General features: G+C 47.4%; 2 protein-coding genes across 2 annotated transcripts in view; one reads left to right on the top strand and one right to left on the bottom strand.

Moving 5' to 3' along the window:
• Positions 1-11,820, top strand: part of FAM168B (family with sequence similarity 168 member B) — a 135,828-nt gene extending 124,008 nt beyond the window's left edge. The window contains exon 7 of the mRNA XM_036297725.1: positions 11,595-11,820. The gene's annotated coding sequence lies outside the window, so the exon portion shown is untranslated. The remainder of the gene's footprint in view (positions 1-11,594) is intronic.
• Positions 1-16,024, bottom strand: part of ARHGEF4 (Rho guanine nucleotide exchange factor 4) — a 94,715-nt gene that overhangs the window by 22,124 nt on the left and 56,567 nt on the right.

Here is a 16,024-nt window from a genome sequence, read left to right as displayed (position 1 = left end):
TGGCTCAGTTGGTTGGAGCATCATCCCATACTCCAAAAGGTTGCAGGTTCAATTCTCAGAGCACTACCTAGGTTGCAGGTTCAGTCCCAGTCAGGGCAACAAGAGGCAACTGATCCATGTTTCTCACATCAATATTTCTCTTTCTCTCTCCCTCACTTCTCTCCCCTCCCCTTCCCTCCTGTTCCCTCCCCTCCCCTCCTCTCCTCGGCTTTCCTCTCTCTCTAAAATAAATGAACATATCCTCAGTTGAGGATTAAAAAAAAAAAAAATCAAGGCTTTGGGAGTCACCATACATGCCCTGTGAACTCAGGTGCCTTCTCTACCCTTCATGGGGTTTAGTTCCCCCTTGGCTTCAGGCCCACTGGGGCCTTCCCTGGGTGCTCCCAGGCAGTGTGCATGCTCATCCTCACATAGAAATGGGAGCTACACATGTCCGAGCAGGAATGTGTAGGTCTTCACCTGAGTCCAGTTGCTGTCTAACAAGTGTTTACTATGCCCCAAATGGGTAGGGTGAGGGGTGGGCAGGCCACCTAGGCATGGGAGGCCACTCAGATTGGGCCTTTACTCCAAATAGGGCCTGAGCAAGCCCATTCAGAAACCACCAGTTCTTCATGATTTCTGAGAGTAAAACCTGCTCCAAACTCTGATGAAACCACTCCTGAGAATAATTCAGAGACTATGTGTACACCTGCTCTCACATGCAGCAGCCTCTCATGGGTGGCAGAGTCCTGAGGCCCACCCGGGGACCCAGGGCACAGAGCATTGGACTATTCCTGGGAGGCTGCAAGTCTCCTTAAAGGACCATTGCACTTACCCAGCTAAAAATACTTACTATAGGCCCTTCTGCAGAGATGCCTGGCCCCAGGATCAAGAGCTCCTGACTGCAGTAGAGACAGGGTAAGATAAGAGGATTCAGCGAGGCCACATGAGAAGAGCCAGCCTGCTGCATGTAGGGTGCAGGCACTTGATGGGGCAACTTGCAGTGCACAATGTACTCAAGCAGGCCACCACATCAGGCCTGGGGGTCTGGCCTGAGGACAAAAAAGAAGCAGAGTACTCAAAGGTGGTCTTTAAGAGCCAATGAGAATGCAGGCTGCAGGTTAATGTCCCCATTCAGGGGCAGTGACCATGGGTTAGTATGAGCATCAGAACAGAGGGTATGTGTGACCACAAGTGACTTAAGCATCAGGACTGAGGGTCCATGTGACTATGGATGAGTAATATCAGAATAGAGGGCATGTTTGACCACTAGTGAGTTGAGCAATAGCACAGAGGGCACAGATGAGCGTGAGCATCAGGACAGAGGGCGTGTGACCACTAGTAAGCATGAGCATTACAACAGAGCCTGTGTGACCATAGGCACATATGTGCATTATGAAGATTTGTATGTTTTGAGTGATGAGTTACCGAGACAATGGAACTTCTTGGATAAACTGAGGTTTGGATCCAGCAGGTAACGGAACTTTTTGCTTAAGCTTTGTAGTTTTGATCCTGGAGAAGTGGGTGCTCTAAGACTCCCTCTTGCTGCACAGCCCCTGGAATCCACCTACCAGCACATATTCACATGCTCACTATTAGATGCTACACTTTCATCTTCTGAGAAGAGGTTGTAGATTCTTTCTATCCTCAGTTCGCAACAACTGCACATATAAGTCTCCAGGACAGCATTCAGGCTGCCCTCACTGCTGGAGCCCAGGCATGAGGAAGTAATGCTGACACACCCAACACAGCCCAGCTACACAGTTTCCCTTCCTAGGTTGTTTCTGCCTGATATTAACCAGATCAGGCATCTGCCCCTGCCCCAGCTTCCTTCAAGTGAGCCCTGAGCTAAAGCCCCTCTTATATGGCCCAGTGCCTTCTCCCCTGTTTTATTTTTGCCAGCCCTTACAGAGAGGCACAATTCTGCACAGGTGGTTTCCTACATAGCTGTGGGAAAGGGCACAGGTATAGCAGACACACAGGGCTTCTGAGAGAGACCAGGATGCCTATACACTTTTTTAGACATGCCCCTATACCTGTACTTCCCAATCACCTGAAAGCCCTTGATGGTGGTGGTGGTAGAGGGGTTGGTCGCCTTTGTCACTTCCTTGTTCCAGCACCTTGCCAGCACAAGAGGCATCTGGTAGACACTCAGCCTGAAGCAACTCCCTTGATGTCCCTGTGCCTCAGTCCCCATGGATGCCTACAGTAAAAATGTGCTCCACATGGGTCACAAAGCTCTTGTGTATATCCACAATGGGAGGCATTCTGTTGAATTATAGCAATGGCATTAACTGTGTATGTGATGTCACCAAGACAATGTAGTTCTGCCTGCTCTGAGAAGCATTCTACCTTCAGGAGAGCCCAGAGGCTACCTGGGCCTAAGCAGGGTGGGGTTCTGGGAAGAGGCCCTTCCTGGCCACTCTAAAAGGTGCAGCTGCACGGAAGCCAAGACGACCCCGGCAGGCTGAGGGGGAGGATTAGGCTTACTCTTGGGCTGGCAGTGGGTAGAAGCTGGCTCTGAGGTATAGGATGTTTATGTGTGGCAGGTAGGGGACTGTCCTAGTGGAAGAACAAGTTCAAGACTGAGACAAGGAGCGACAAGGGGCAGGATCTCCTCCTGTGCCCCTGAGATTTTGATAGGCCTAGGGAAAGCAGGCTCTGCCTCAAAGTGCCCCCTGATGACCACCCACCATCCTTCCCACCCTGCCCCATCTCCTCCTCTCACATGTGCAGGCTGAGGTAGGATTGTAATGGACAATCTAGGAATGCAATTTGGCAGGCCTTTGAGCAGCCAGGGCTGAGGGCTGTTCAGAGTGCCACCTACAAGGGGTGGGGGCTCTGCCTGTAGTGGGTTGGGGCACGCTGAGACCACTTAAGACTGAAAATGGGAAAAGCTGGTAACATGTGAAGAGCCCACGCATCTTCCACAGACATCTCTTAAACCTACACAGAAATGCATGTCCAGTTCTGCTCATACTTTAGTCACATAAGCAGTTTTCAGACAACCACAGCAGCCAAGGCCACAGCTACATACGGATCTCCAGTCACCCACAGAGATGAGCATTTTAGTCATACACACACACACACACACACACACACACACACACACTACAGATGTCAGACGGAAGGACCCATGGCACATGTGTCACCAAACTCCAGGCAGGCAGGGGCACCCTCCACAAGCGTCATCTGTTTGGGGCTTGCTGGGTCATAGCTTTACCACCTCGGGTCACTGCATTGGGAGTGGGCCTATACAGCTAGATGGAGCTAGGGGAGATGCGGGGCGCGGAGGGTGGGCAATGGAGGAGCCACTCACCAAGAGAAGCCCGGGGCGCCTGGCCTTGGCGGTCAGCAGAAGGCCAGCAGGAACACCAGCACGACGTTTATGAGGACGAGGAGCGCCAGCACGGCGAAGACCACCACACGTTGAGCGCCTGGTGGCAAGTTGCAGCACAGCACAGCACGCAGGGCGCTTCCTGGGGCCGCGGGGCGGTGCCGGGTCTGGGACACCCTGGCCATAGCGCCAACTCTCCGACTCTCCGTTGAGCGCCTGCCCAGAGAACCCCAGGAGCGCGGGGACCGCGGGGGCGGAGCCGCGGTGCCTCAGACCGGCTTCTGCGCAGCCGGCGTGTGCGCGCCAGGGCGCCCAGCCCCGACAGAACCCAGCACCGAGGCGGAGTGGGCTGTCAGGGTCACGCGGACTCCGGCGAGTGCAGATACTTGACCTTGGCGATTCGGTGGGATGGCTCAGGGAATCCAGACTGCCAAGCGCAGGAATGGTGGCTGTGGTGACTTGGGCTGTGGGGACGTGATTCTTAACTAACACCAAGAACTGCCCTTGGTCCCCCACTTCACAGATAAGTAAATGCAGCTCTGAAAGGTCAAGGAATTTGTGCAGCCATCAAATCACACAGGAATATAGGGATGGCGCGGAGCTAGGATTTTAACTCTGGGCTGACTGAGGTTGATCCATGCTGAGGCACTTCAGGAAGGCCCTGACTCAAGATATCTCCTTACTGACCTTGTCCATCAGAGAATCATTTTGTTCCTGTAGGAAAGCAGCTGGCTTCTTCAGCTGCTATCCACCCCAAACCCCCCAGTTTTATTGTTATAATTGACAAATAAAAATTGTATATATTTAAAATGTATACTTGATGTTTTGATATAGGTATACATTGAGAAATAATCACCACAATCAAGCTAATTACCATACCCATCACCTCACATAGTTAACCATTTTGTATGTGTGGTGACAACATTTAAGATCTATTGTCTTAGCAAATTTCAAGTGTACAATATAGTGATTTGAGGGTTTTTTTATTGAGCAGGGTACAAGGGTGATTTCTTTCCCAGGTTCTTGTCCAGATGGATTTGAAGAATGAAGCTATGGACAAACCCACTGCTTTCTTTGTCTTGAGGCATTGTCTGATTGGACCCTTCCCCAATTGAGGATCCCCATGCTTTCCTCATTGGCCACTCTGCAAAGGCTAAAGCCCATGTTGTGCCCCCCTCCTTCTTTCCCCTTATTTTGTAACAGTCCTCTACCCTCTGTGGAAATAAGTTTCCTTTTTCCCGATATTCTGTGTCTTTTCTTTGTCCTTCACATATCCATCTTATCTGTTTAAGCTGGAGTTACTTTTGATCTACCTTACGGTACCTAGCAACCTTATTCTGCCAAGTCTTGAGACTGAAAATGCTGGCTTCTCAGCTCAAAGAGTAAAATGGTCTCTCTCTCTCTCTCTCTCTCTCTCTCTCTCTCTCTCTCTCTCCCCCCCCCCCCCCCAGAGATTTATTACCCCTATGGCTCTCCCAGCTGCTCAGGCCAGAGATACCTCTGTCCTTGGTTTATGGCTGTTTTAATTGTCCAGGCCAAGTTGCCTCTATCCCAGTGGTTCTCAACCTTGGCTGCACATTAGAATCACCTGGGAATCTTTTTAAAATACTGATTTCTGGGCCTCATCCTCTGGAAATTCTGTTTCTTTGTTACTAATGTTGTGGCCTCACCCCATAACAAAGAAACAGAATTTCCGGAGGATGAAGCCCAGAAATCAGGATTTTAAAAAGATTCCCAGGTGATTCTAATGTGCAGCCAAGGTTGAGAACCCTCTCTGAACCCTCTCCCTTCCTGTATTAAGCTAGTTAGTTAACCCTTATCAACCGTATTATTAACTATACTCATCATATTGTACATTACATCCCCAGAATTTATTCATTCCACATAATTGTAACTTTTCATTCGATAACTAACATCTCCCTATTTCCTCTCTCCTCAAGTCTCTGGCAACCAGCATTACTCTCTGTTTCTGATTTGACTTTTAGATTCCACATGTAAGAACATATGGTATTTATCTTTATGTGTCTGGCATATTTTGCTTAGCATAATATCTTTCAGCTCCATCCATGTTGTAACAAAGAACAGGATTTCCTTTTTTTAAAACTGAATTTTATATATATATATATATATATATATATATGTATTTATATATATTTATATATATATTTATATATTATAAATATATTTAAATATATTTAAATATATTTATATATTTATTTAATATATATTTATTTAATATATATTTATATTATATATATATATTTATATATATATATATATAACAGGTTTTCTTTATCCATTTATCTGTCAAAAGATATTATGTTGTTTCTGTATCTTGGCTATTGTGAATAATGCTGCAGTGATCATGGAAGTGCTGATATCTCTTAGACATTCTGATTTCATTTTTTTGGATATATATCCAGAAATGGGATTGCTGCCATATATGGTAGTCCTGCTATAGGATAGGGAAAAGCTAGAAAAATTCCAAGGCAGGAGGAATAAGGAAACTGAGACAAGAAAATTAAACAAGGCCTGTTTGGCAGCCTGCAGCCAACTTGTAAATAGCAAGCCCTTATCTAAGCAAATGGTTAATGTCTCTGCAAAGAATGCAGGAAAGGAGGGGGAAGGAAAGGGAAAGAGAAAGGGAGTTTTGATGCCTCTTCTCCACAACCTGAGTATACATGGTTTAAATCACCCTAAACCTAACAGCAGAGAGGAGGGAAAAGGGGGGAGGAAAAGTGCAGTCTTATCTCATCCCACTGTTTAAATAGAAAAGTCAGCAGTCTTGGGATTTAATTGCTAGGTGCTTCTCATAAATTCAGAGAAAGCCATAACAACGTAAATGAACGAGAGACTTTAGAGTTAACCTGTGCCAGGATATCTAGCAGAGGAATTTTAAAATTTATAGACAGAAAAGTATGTAAGGCAGAAAGCCCCCACCTCACTTGCTCTCTAGATTAGCTGAGAGCCCATTTGCATTTCATAAGCCAGATGTATAGATTCACTTGCCTAGCTTCGTAATAAATTTGCATGCTTTAATAAATTGGCTTTATCACAATGCAATCATCTGGAGTCATTCATTTGAATTCATTTACATGAGCATAACAAGAAACTAGGTGGAGATAGCACTCTCCCTCTGACTCAGGGGGCTGTCTGATAACACCTTTCTGTGAAAGGTGCCTGTAACAGTTCTGTTTTTAATTTTTTAAGAACCCCCATAGTGTTTTCCATAGTGGCTGCACTAATATGCATTCCCACCAACAGGGTTTCCCTTTTCTCCACATCCTCACCAATACTTCTCTTTTTCTTTTTGATAATAGTCATTGTAACAGGTGTGAGGTGATATCTCATTGTGGTTTTGATTTGCATTTCCCTGATGACTAGTGATGTTGAGCAGCTTTCTATGTGCCTATTGGCCATTTGTATATCTTCTTTTGGAAGATGTCTATTTAGGTTTTTTGCCCATTTTTAATTTTTTTTTTTTTTTTTTTGCTATTGAGTTACTTGTTATTTTTAGATATAATCCTTTATCAGATATACAGTTTGCAAATATATTCGCTCATTCTGTAGGTTGCCTTTTCATTCTGTTGATTGTTTTCTTTGCTGCACCAAAGTTTGACTACTTTTGTTTTGTTGCTTATGCTTTTGGTATCATATCCCAAAAAAATTACTGCCAAGACCAATGTTAGGAAGCTTTTCCCATTTCTAGTAGTTCTATGGTTTCACATTACATTTAAGTTTTTAACCCATTTTGAGTTTCATTTTGTGTATGACATAAGGATTGAATTTCATTCTTCATTAGATTAAGCAGCTTAAAAAGGGGGGGAGGAGTCCACTGCCTCGCTGACAGAGCCTGTCACTTTAGCCCTGTAAGGTTCAAAGCTCATGTACAGTTGGCTCTTATCCATCCACAACAGCTAGCTCTGTCACAGTCACCGTGCCCTTCTGATGGATCAGAAGGCTGAAGCTAATGGGCTGAGGAGACTTAAAAGCAGTTCAGAAGTAGACGGAGATTTCCAATCTCCATGCTCAGCACTGTGACTTCTGGGAGGAATCGGAGTATGTGCAGAGGCTGGGTGTTCACATGTGGATGATTTTATCTCTGTATGTCCAAGTTTCTGTGAGTGTGTGTGTGTGTGTGTGTGTGTGTGTGTGTACAACATGCACATGAGTGAGTATTGATGAGTGCACTGTGGACATGACCATCCTACTGAAGACCCCAAGTAGATGTGTGAGGTATATGTGTAGGGGTGATATCTGTGTTATGGCAGAGGAGAGGTGGAAATGTATTTGGAAAGGCTGTCTGCCTACCTCATATCTGAAGGTTTGCCTGGTCCCATCTGGTTGGTTGGGGGGTGTGGGAACCATGCCAGAGTACGCTGGATGGCCCAGGCCAATTAGAGTGTAAAAGCCCTCTCTAGAGTATGCCAGATGGCTAAGGCCACTCTCTAAGCATGGGAATCTTAATCAGGGTGTCCAAGGACTATGCAAGTGCACAGCAAGGACACAGCAATCTCACAGTACATGGCACATACATGCCCTTCTATAACCCAAATGATTGATGTCACTATTTGGCTAGAAGCCTTTTTTGTGTAAGTAGTATTAAAGTATGTTACTAAGGCTGCAGAGTGAGCTCAGGAGAGATGCAGCTACTATGAGAGGCTGTGGGTCTAGAGGCAGTACGTGGCTGCTCAGATAATGTCTGTGGACAGAGACTGCTGCTGCTGTGTGGGAAAGATGTATTGTTACCTAGCCAGTGTGCACCTACCTACTGTATGGGACTTTGCTTTGAAGGACTGTTTTGGCTAGTGGCTCCTTGTTAGCAATGGCTACATGGCCACTGGCTTCTACAATACTTTCTTATATATCTACTAGTACAACTTTTCATGTCTTCTTCTACCACTCATGTTCAAGAAGGTCCAGCCCTTGGTAGAGCGGCTTAGACCCGACAGGGGGAAATCTTCTTTCTGTTCCTACCCAATTCTAAAAACCAGGTTCAAGATTTGCTCCATCAACCTCTCAAGAAGATTTTGGGGGAACAGAGGTAGCTAGCTCCCAGCCACCCCAAATCCCAGTACTCCTCTCTAAGACTATATGGCATGCCCTTTAGTGGGGTGTGTGTGGGTCCAATGTTTTGTGGTAACTCTGTGGTTCTAGAGCCATCAGACATCCCGGAAGGAGGGCACAGAGGCCTGTGTGTCCTCAGGCCTTGGGCAGGCCAGCTCAGGGAACCCACTGGTCAGTGCAGTGAAAAATGCTAAGGGTGTATAGCACCCTGCCTGCTACTGTGCTGGCCCCAGGGGTGACTTTTAGGGCTTCATCCAAGGCACAGTTCTGGGACAAGGCCTCTGTCCCCCCATGCAACTGAGCAGACTGGGGAGGGTTTAATGTAGCAGGAGAACCTCAGAACCAGGTCTAGAACCAAGGACTGAATCATCACCTCTGCCCTGCCTGGCCTGAGATGTTGGTGATTTTCAGGGCAAAAACCTTTGTGTGTATGTTGCATGAACAAAAAAAAAAAAGCCAAAGAGCTTAAAAGCAAAGGCCTAGGCCCTTGAGGGATTCAAGCTGGATGGCTCCAAGCAAGGGAGGGGAGGTAAAGTGGAGACAGCAATAGGGAGTATCCTATCTAGCCTGGTTGGGTGGGTCTACTGAGGAAAAGGAATAGTCTGGGACAAATGAGGGCTGCACCTCCATGCTGTAGCTTTGAATGGGGAGAGGAAATCTGCTCTGGATGTGCTGATGGCAAGACAACTTGCAGTCCTGGCCCTTGGGGCTGTAAGCTGCTCTAGCCTGTCTCACAGAGACCTAAGTCCAGTTGTCCAACAACATGGTGTGTAAGAGGCATCTGGAGCCCAGACTAGCATTGGGATCCTCCCTGGGTCAGGGAGGGGTACAGGAACCAGGCCAGACTTGGGTACAAATATCTAGTGAGGCAGCATAGTTAGAATAGGAAACAAAGGCCACTCCCCTTTTTCTTCTTGATTGAAACATTGCAGATGTGGCCTTCACTGACCACTTGTTACCCTCTGCTTTCCCCTCCCCAATTTCCTGTAATTGAGATAAAGTAAACTGGTCTCAAGTAGATTCAGCAGCTATTCTGATCTAAAAGTGACCAACAGGGCCATTATAATATCTTTATAATAAATTGGCATTATGGTTTTGAGACCTCCCCAGGAACTTTCATAGGGACCAAAAATGAAATCTCTATCTGGAGAGGATCGATGAAGACAAACCGCCAGCAGTCACCCCACCAGCATCAGAAGCCTGAGGATCACCCTACCCCCCCATCCCACACATCCTATCTAATAAAGAGGGAATATGCTAATTGACCCTCATACTGTCACAAAGATGATGGCGCCCACAGCCAATAAGGAGGGAATATGCTAATTGACTTTCCCGCCCTCAAAGATGGCAGTGCCCACAGCCAATAAGGAGGGAATATGCTAATTGACTGCCCCACCCTCAAAGATGGTGGCACCCACAGCCACAAGATGGTGACACCCAGTCTCCTCAGTCCCGCCGGGGTGACAGGCGCGCGGCAAGGCTGGGCCTGGGCCCCGCCGTGCCGCACGCCTGCCTCTGGAGTCCCTCAGTCCCTTCAGCCCCTCAGCCACCTAGGGCTGGCCCGAGACACAGGCAAGCCTCAGATGGCGGCTGCCCAGCTGACGTCTGAGGCGCAGGCAAGCCTCGGATGGTGGCTGCCCAGCCACCCAGGGCCAGCCCGAGGCTCAGGCAAGCCTTGGATGGCAGCTGTCCAGCTGCCCAGGGCCATCTGAGACTCAGGTAACCAGAGCCGGCCGAGGCTTGTGCTTCCAGCAGTGGCAGCAGCAGAGGTGTGATGGGGGCATCACCTGCCCCTGATTGCCAGGTCACCTCCCACCCCTGAGGGCTCCCAGACTGTGAGAGGGAGCAGGCTAGGCTGAGGAACTGCCTGCCTCTCCAGTGCATGAATTTTCATGCACTGGGTCTCTAGTGTTTAATAAAAACTTTCCACCCAGACACCATGGGGCATTTTGTTCTCCAAGATCACCTGCACTCACTTCTTAAGTGCATACTATTGCTTTAATAAATTTACTGTGCTTTGCTAAATGTTTCTGTAATACTCCCAAATCCTTTCTTGGGCCATGGTATGAACCTGGACCCTGGTATTGGGTTAAGGCCTCCCTTTGTTATATTGTAAACCAGAAGACGCCTTAATAAGCCAAATTAATTTGGAATCTTTTATTATTACGCTAGTACTAGCGGGCTCAGAGTAGAGTGTCTCTGTCAAATTCTGGGCTCCAAATAGAGGAAGTCTTTCCTATTTATACTTTTTTCAGATCTTTGTCTTCCAAATTTGGAATGAGACTTCCAGACCTTCTGAGAAAGAGGTCCTGTGTGCTGGGAAGGGGCTGTGAGACCACATCTCAATGTCTGGCCTGGCACCAGCACTGATAGCTCTATCTGGAACATAGTTTATGGCCTCTCTGGAATGGGAGTAGTCTTATTTTTCCCTATTATTTAAGCAAGCAAATGTTTACAGAAGCCAAAATAGCAGGGTTAAAATTTTAAACAGCAGTTTTTACCCAAGATGGAGGTTACTATGCTTCACCTTGGCCTCCCCAGGTACCACATGGCCACACTAGGGTAACATGCACTGGGGAAGACAGAAGCACCAAGAGCAGGACAAATGACTTTACAGAGTGGCAGTCACGAGCTCACCTGTATCTAGCAGTATCCTTTAGGTTTTTCATGAAGAAGTGTTGGGAGCATGAGGACAGCAGGACTTCTAACCTCAGTGGCCCTATGGCCTGGTGGGCTGGGCAGCCGTGCTCCCAACCTGCTATGCTGGCCTGATATTGGAAGAACTCCTTCTATGCTTTAAACCATAGCTAGAGGACAAACTTCAGGTCTGTCTGCCCTACAATTCTGGCTGCACCCTATCTAATAAAAGACAAAGATGCAAATTGACCGTACCCTCACTATGCCCACCAGCCAATCAGAGCGATATGCAAATTAACCGCCAACAAATATGGCGGTTAATTTGCATAATGCAGGCAGGGTGGGACAGTGGGAGCTGCCATCCAGGCCCCCGTGTGTGGCCCCGGCTGGCAGGGCTCAGGCGGGAGCGGTGATCGCAGGGGCCCTGCCCCGTGTGCGTCCCTGGCGGCCAACGGGGCTCAGACAGCTCGATCAGCGAAGCGGGACTGGGGATTGGTGAATGGGTGCAAGGCAGACCTCCTGGTCCTTCCCCCCAGCCGGCAGGCTCCTATCAATCTTTACTTTCTACTTAAAGGAATGTGGCACCTCCACTGTGCAGCCTCCAAGGACTCGGACTCGCAGGCTCCAGAGTAGAGACTTCAACAAGGACTTCAGCGCCTGCTCAGGGGAATAACTGCCACCTCCCTACTCCACAGCTGCTTCTGTGTCTGCAAGAAACTGCACATGCTCCTCCCTGTGAGATGGGCGGGGCCAGAGCCTGTGTTGAGCGGTTCCATGATAGTGATAGCAGCTGGACCAGTGCAGGGATGGAGGGTGGGAGGGCGGGGAAGGAGCAAGGGGGAAGCGCTGGTTCCCTACTCCTCCTCCCACAGGCATGGCCCTTGCTGCTGTTATGATAAAAGGAGTTGTGTTTTTCTAACTGTCTGGGTAAGGGAAACAAGTGTCTGTTGACTTCTGATCTTACTCTCCGAGCTGCCAGTTAATCCCTCTGGATGCATCATATCCAACCTCCAAAGGATCCGAGGGGCAGGATCAACCTTCATTCCATAGTTGAGGAAACTGACCAATAAACACATGTGTCTCATGCCTCAGTGTCAACTCCCTCAGAAATCTCCAGGTAATGACTCAGATTCTATATCTAAGGGTATATTTTCTTCTGTTTCATGTTTAATTCAGCCCCAGGAATCAAATAATACAATAAAGAATAAAATGAGTTCAGAGGGCTCAGCATTGTATTCCCAGGGCCTTTGGTCCCACACAAACTGCAGAGCTCAGTTATCCTGAGATGAAAGGAAAGGAAAGAGAAACGTGAAATGTTTCCCAACTCAGTCACAGAGCCATCTCATAACCACATATTAAGGACACGACATTAACTTAGGGGTGGAAAGGACACAAATGGAATAGAAGATGGAACCATTTGGAGTGAGCAGGCCAGCAGGGGGGCAGTTGGGGGCAAGCAGGCCAACGGGGGGGGGGGGGCAGTTAGGGGTGAGCAGGCTGGCAAGGGGGATAGTTTGGGTGAGCACATTGGTACGGGGTACAGTTGGGGGTGATCAGGCTGGCAGGGGGGGGGCATTTGGGGGCGAGTAGGCTGGTGGTGGGGGGAAGTTGGGGGCAAGCAGGCTGGCAGGCAGAGTGGTTAGGGGCAATCAGGCAGGCAGGCAGATGAGTGGTTAGGAGCCAGCAGTCCCAGATTGTGAGAGGGATGTCCAACTGCCAGTTTAGGCCTGATCCCTGAAAACCGGCAGTAGGACATCCTTCCAGGGGTCCCAGATTGGAGAGGATGCAGGCCGGGCTGAGGGGACATGCCCCCCCCCACCCCCCGAGTGCACAAATATTTGTGCACCAGGCCATTAGTCTCTTAATAATAATCCAGGAGCTGCCCCAGTCCCCCTTCTCTTACCTTCCTGGATCAGGACATCAGAGAAGCTCTATGGATAGATGCTTGGAGGGAACCTGAACACACCAAGGCCCTCAGAGTCATGCAAGGAGTGGGGAGAACTGAAGGGAAGTCGAGCTCCACATATGTGCCCTCCTTTAGCACAGCTGTGCTAGCCTGTGGGTGAGACACTGCTATCCGCAGGTCAGTGCAGTAGGCATTAGGAGATCCTAAGCCTCCTGGTCAGGAGCCATGCCCTCCTCTCCCTCTGGTTCCACCGCCCAACTTGGGGCAGGGATGGATAGCTGAACGGAAATGAAAAGGGAACAGTATCTTCCAAAGACACATCCTACCTTTAGTCCTCAACTCTTCAGAAAAAATTCTTGGGCTAAAGATGCCCTCAGGCCTGACTGCAAGGATGACTGCTCATACCAGACCTGAGGCAGGGAGAGGATGGAAGAAGGCTGAGGAATTGGGTAGGCCCAGGTCATCAACATCTGTAGGATGAAGTATAGAGGCAATGATAAAAAAAGAGAGAGACACTTCTGGCCACTGAAGTTAACTCATTTTGTAGGGACAGGACAATCACAAGGTGCAATGCATAAGTTAGATGCAGGGAATATAGAATGAACAGACACTGTGCCCCCTTCTCATGTTCATCAGGGCACATACAGAAAGTATAGGTGCCCATACAGACATGCGCTGCATGCCTCCTCCCCCTCCCCCCCGCAACAGTCCTACACCTTTTGCACAGCTGTATTCTAGGACTCAACACACACACACACACACACACACACACACACACACACACACACACATTCATACAGGATTCATGTTTTTTAATTGATTGAGAGAGAGAGAAACATTGATGTGAGAGAGAAACACTGATCGGTTGCCTCTCCTACTTGTCTCAACAGGGAATCAACCCACAACCTAGGTATGTGCCCTAAATGGGAATCAAAACCACAATCTTTGGATGCATGGGATGATGCTCCAACTAACTGAGCCCTGGCAAGGGCACTCATACATATTAAATACTCAGTAAATGAGTCACATGCATCACACTCATAGCCTTCACATGTACATGTGTGTGGGCACACACACTTACTCGTATATTCCCACAAAAGTACCTCACTGTTCTCCCCTGTGTCTGCTGCTCTTAAGGCCACTTGGTTTGGGATCCCTCTTGTTTAGGGAATTTAGAAGTGATCTCTCCTTCTGAGGTCAATATGAATAAGAAATTGTCACAACTTAGAACATGACACTTACATGTTCTTAAAAAAAATACAAGTGAGTATGTAATGGGTCTATGTAGGGAAGGTCTAAGATGGCGGCTGTGGAAACCTGCTGCACCAGCACTGAGTATACTGGGTCTGTGGTAGCAGCCAGTAAGAACAGCCCATCACCAGTTTCCAGAAGAGGGGTCCTAGAGCTGGTGGTACAGACAACTGTCAACTGGTGTTCATCGCAGACTGTTGGTATATAATGGACAACTGCTGGTATCAATCAGATTCCCAACCCTGGACCAGCTCTTAGGTGGAAGTTGGGCTGGTGGAACAGTTCTTCTAATTCAAGAGGATAAAGTACAATAATTATTCTCCTTTGCTCTTTAAATAAAGAAGGAATCATCAATGGGCATACTTTGTTGGTCACATCTACAAAAGAAATCCTGCTGACATTTTATAGGAACTTCCTGCTTGATGATAACTATAAAAAAGAATTTGATGAAAATGTATGTAATCACAAAACACCAAAATCTAACATTAAGATGAAAATAGCTTCAGATGTAAAATGGTGGCTGAATAGGCAGCAGTGTCATGCATCTCCTCCTGGGGCCAGCCAAAAAAAAGCAACTAAATCAGAGACCATCCATCCTGAATTAACAAATTAGACACAGCTGAGGGGACAATTTTTAATAAGGAAGGGCGGAGAATGCCCAGAGAATGCTGCTTGCGAGCCACAACCCGTGTGGAACCACCGTGTCCTGGCAGTGAGTGGCCCAGTACCTCCTGGCAAGCTCCCAGGCATCTGCAGGGAGTGCATGCCACCAGAGTGAGATCCCACGCGAGGCCCCCTCACCAGCTCACTTGGATCTAGCATCCTAGGATCTGCCTCCAAGACCCTGCAGTGAGTGCAATCTAGGGGGAACCCTCTACCCCACCCCCACCCCAGACGGTACTGCTAGCCTGACCCAGGGCCACGCAGCACCCAGCCCTGGGACCTACTATTTGGGTGACCTGGAGCAATTCAGAACATGCCCCAGTCCAGGCCACAGGGGAGCTCTGACTGTGCAACCCAGAGCAACCTGCACCCAAAAGCTGTATCAGAAAAGATATTGCTACCACATGTGTCTGATATTTTGCTGCCTATGGATTCTTCTAAGATTTTTATGGTTTCCTGTCTTACTTTTAAGTCCTTTCTCCATTTTGAGTTTATTTTTGTGTATGAATTAAGTTGGTGGCCTATTTTCATTTTTAAAAAATGTATCTGTCCAACTTTCCCAACACCATTTATTGAAGAGACTGTCTTGACTCCATTGTATGCTCTTGCCTCCTTTGTCAAATAATAATTGAGCATAATGGCTTGGGTGGATTTCTGGGGTCTCTGTTCTGTTCCATTGGCATATATGTCTGTTCTTCTACCAGTACCAGGCAGTTTTGAGAATAGTGGCTTTGTAGTATAGCTTGCTATCTGGTATTGGGATCCCTCCAACTTTGTTCTTCGTTCTCAAGATTGATGCAGCTATTCGGGGTCTTTTTTTTGTTATTGTTCCAGATTAATTTTTGGAGAGTTTGTTCTAGGTCTGTGAAATATGCCATTGGTATTTTAATGCAGATTTCATTGAATCTATAGATTGCTTTGGGTAGTATGGATATTTAATGATGTTGATTCTACCAATCCATGAGCACAGTATATTACCATTTATTTATGTCTTCCTCCATCTCTTTTTTCAGCATCCTGTAATTTTTTGAGTACAGGTCCTTTACTTCCTTGGTTAAATTTATTCCTAGATATCTTAATTTTTATGTTGCAATGATAAATGGTATTTTTTTTTAGTTTCTCTTTCTCTGAGTTCATTGTTGGTGTATAAAAAAGCCATAGATTTCTGGTTGTTAATTTTATAT

This window comes from Myotis myotis, unplaced genomic scaffold (assembly GCF_014108235.1).
Source record: "Myotis myotis isolate mMyoMyo1 unplaced genomic scaffold, mMyoMyo1.p scaffold_m19_p_3, whole genome shotgun sequence".
NCBI classification, from domain to species: domain Eukaryota; kingdom Metazoa; phylum Chordata; class Mammalia; order Chiroptera; family Vespertilionidae; genus Myotis; species Myotis myotis.
This window is presented reverse-complemented; position numbering and strand designations above follow the sequence as displayed.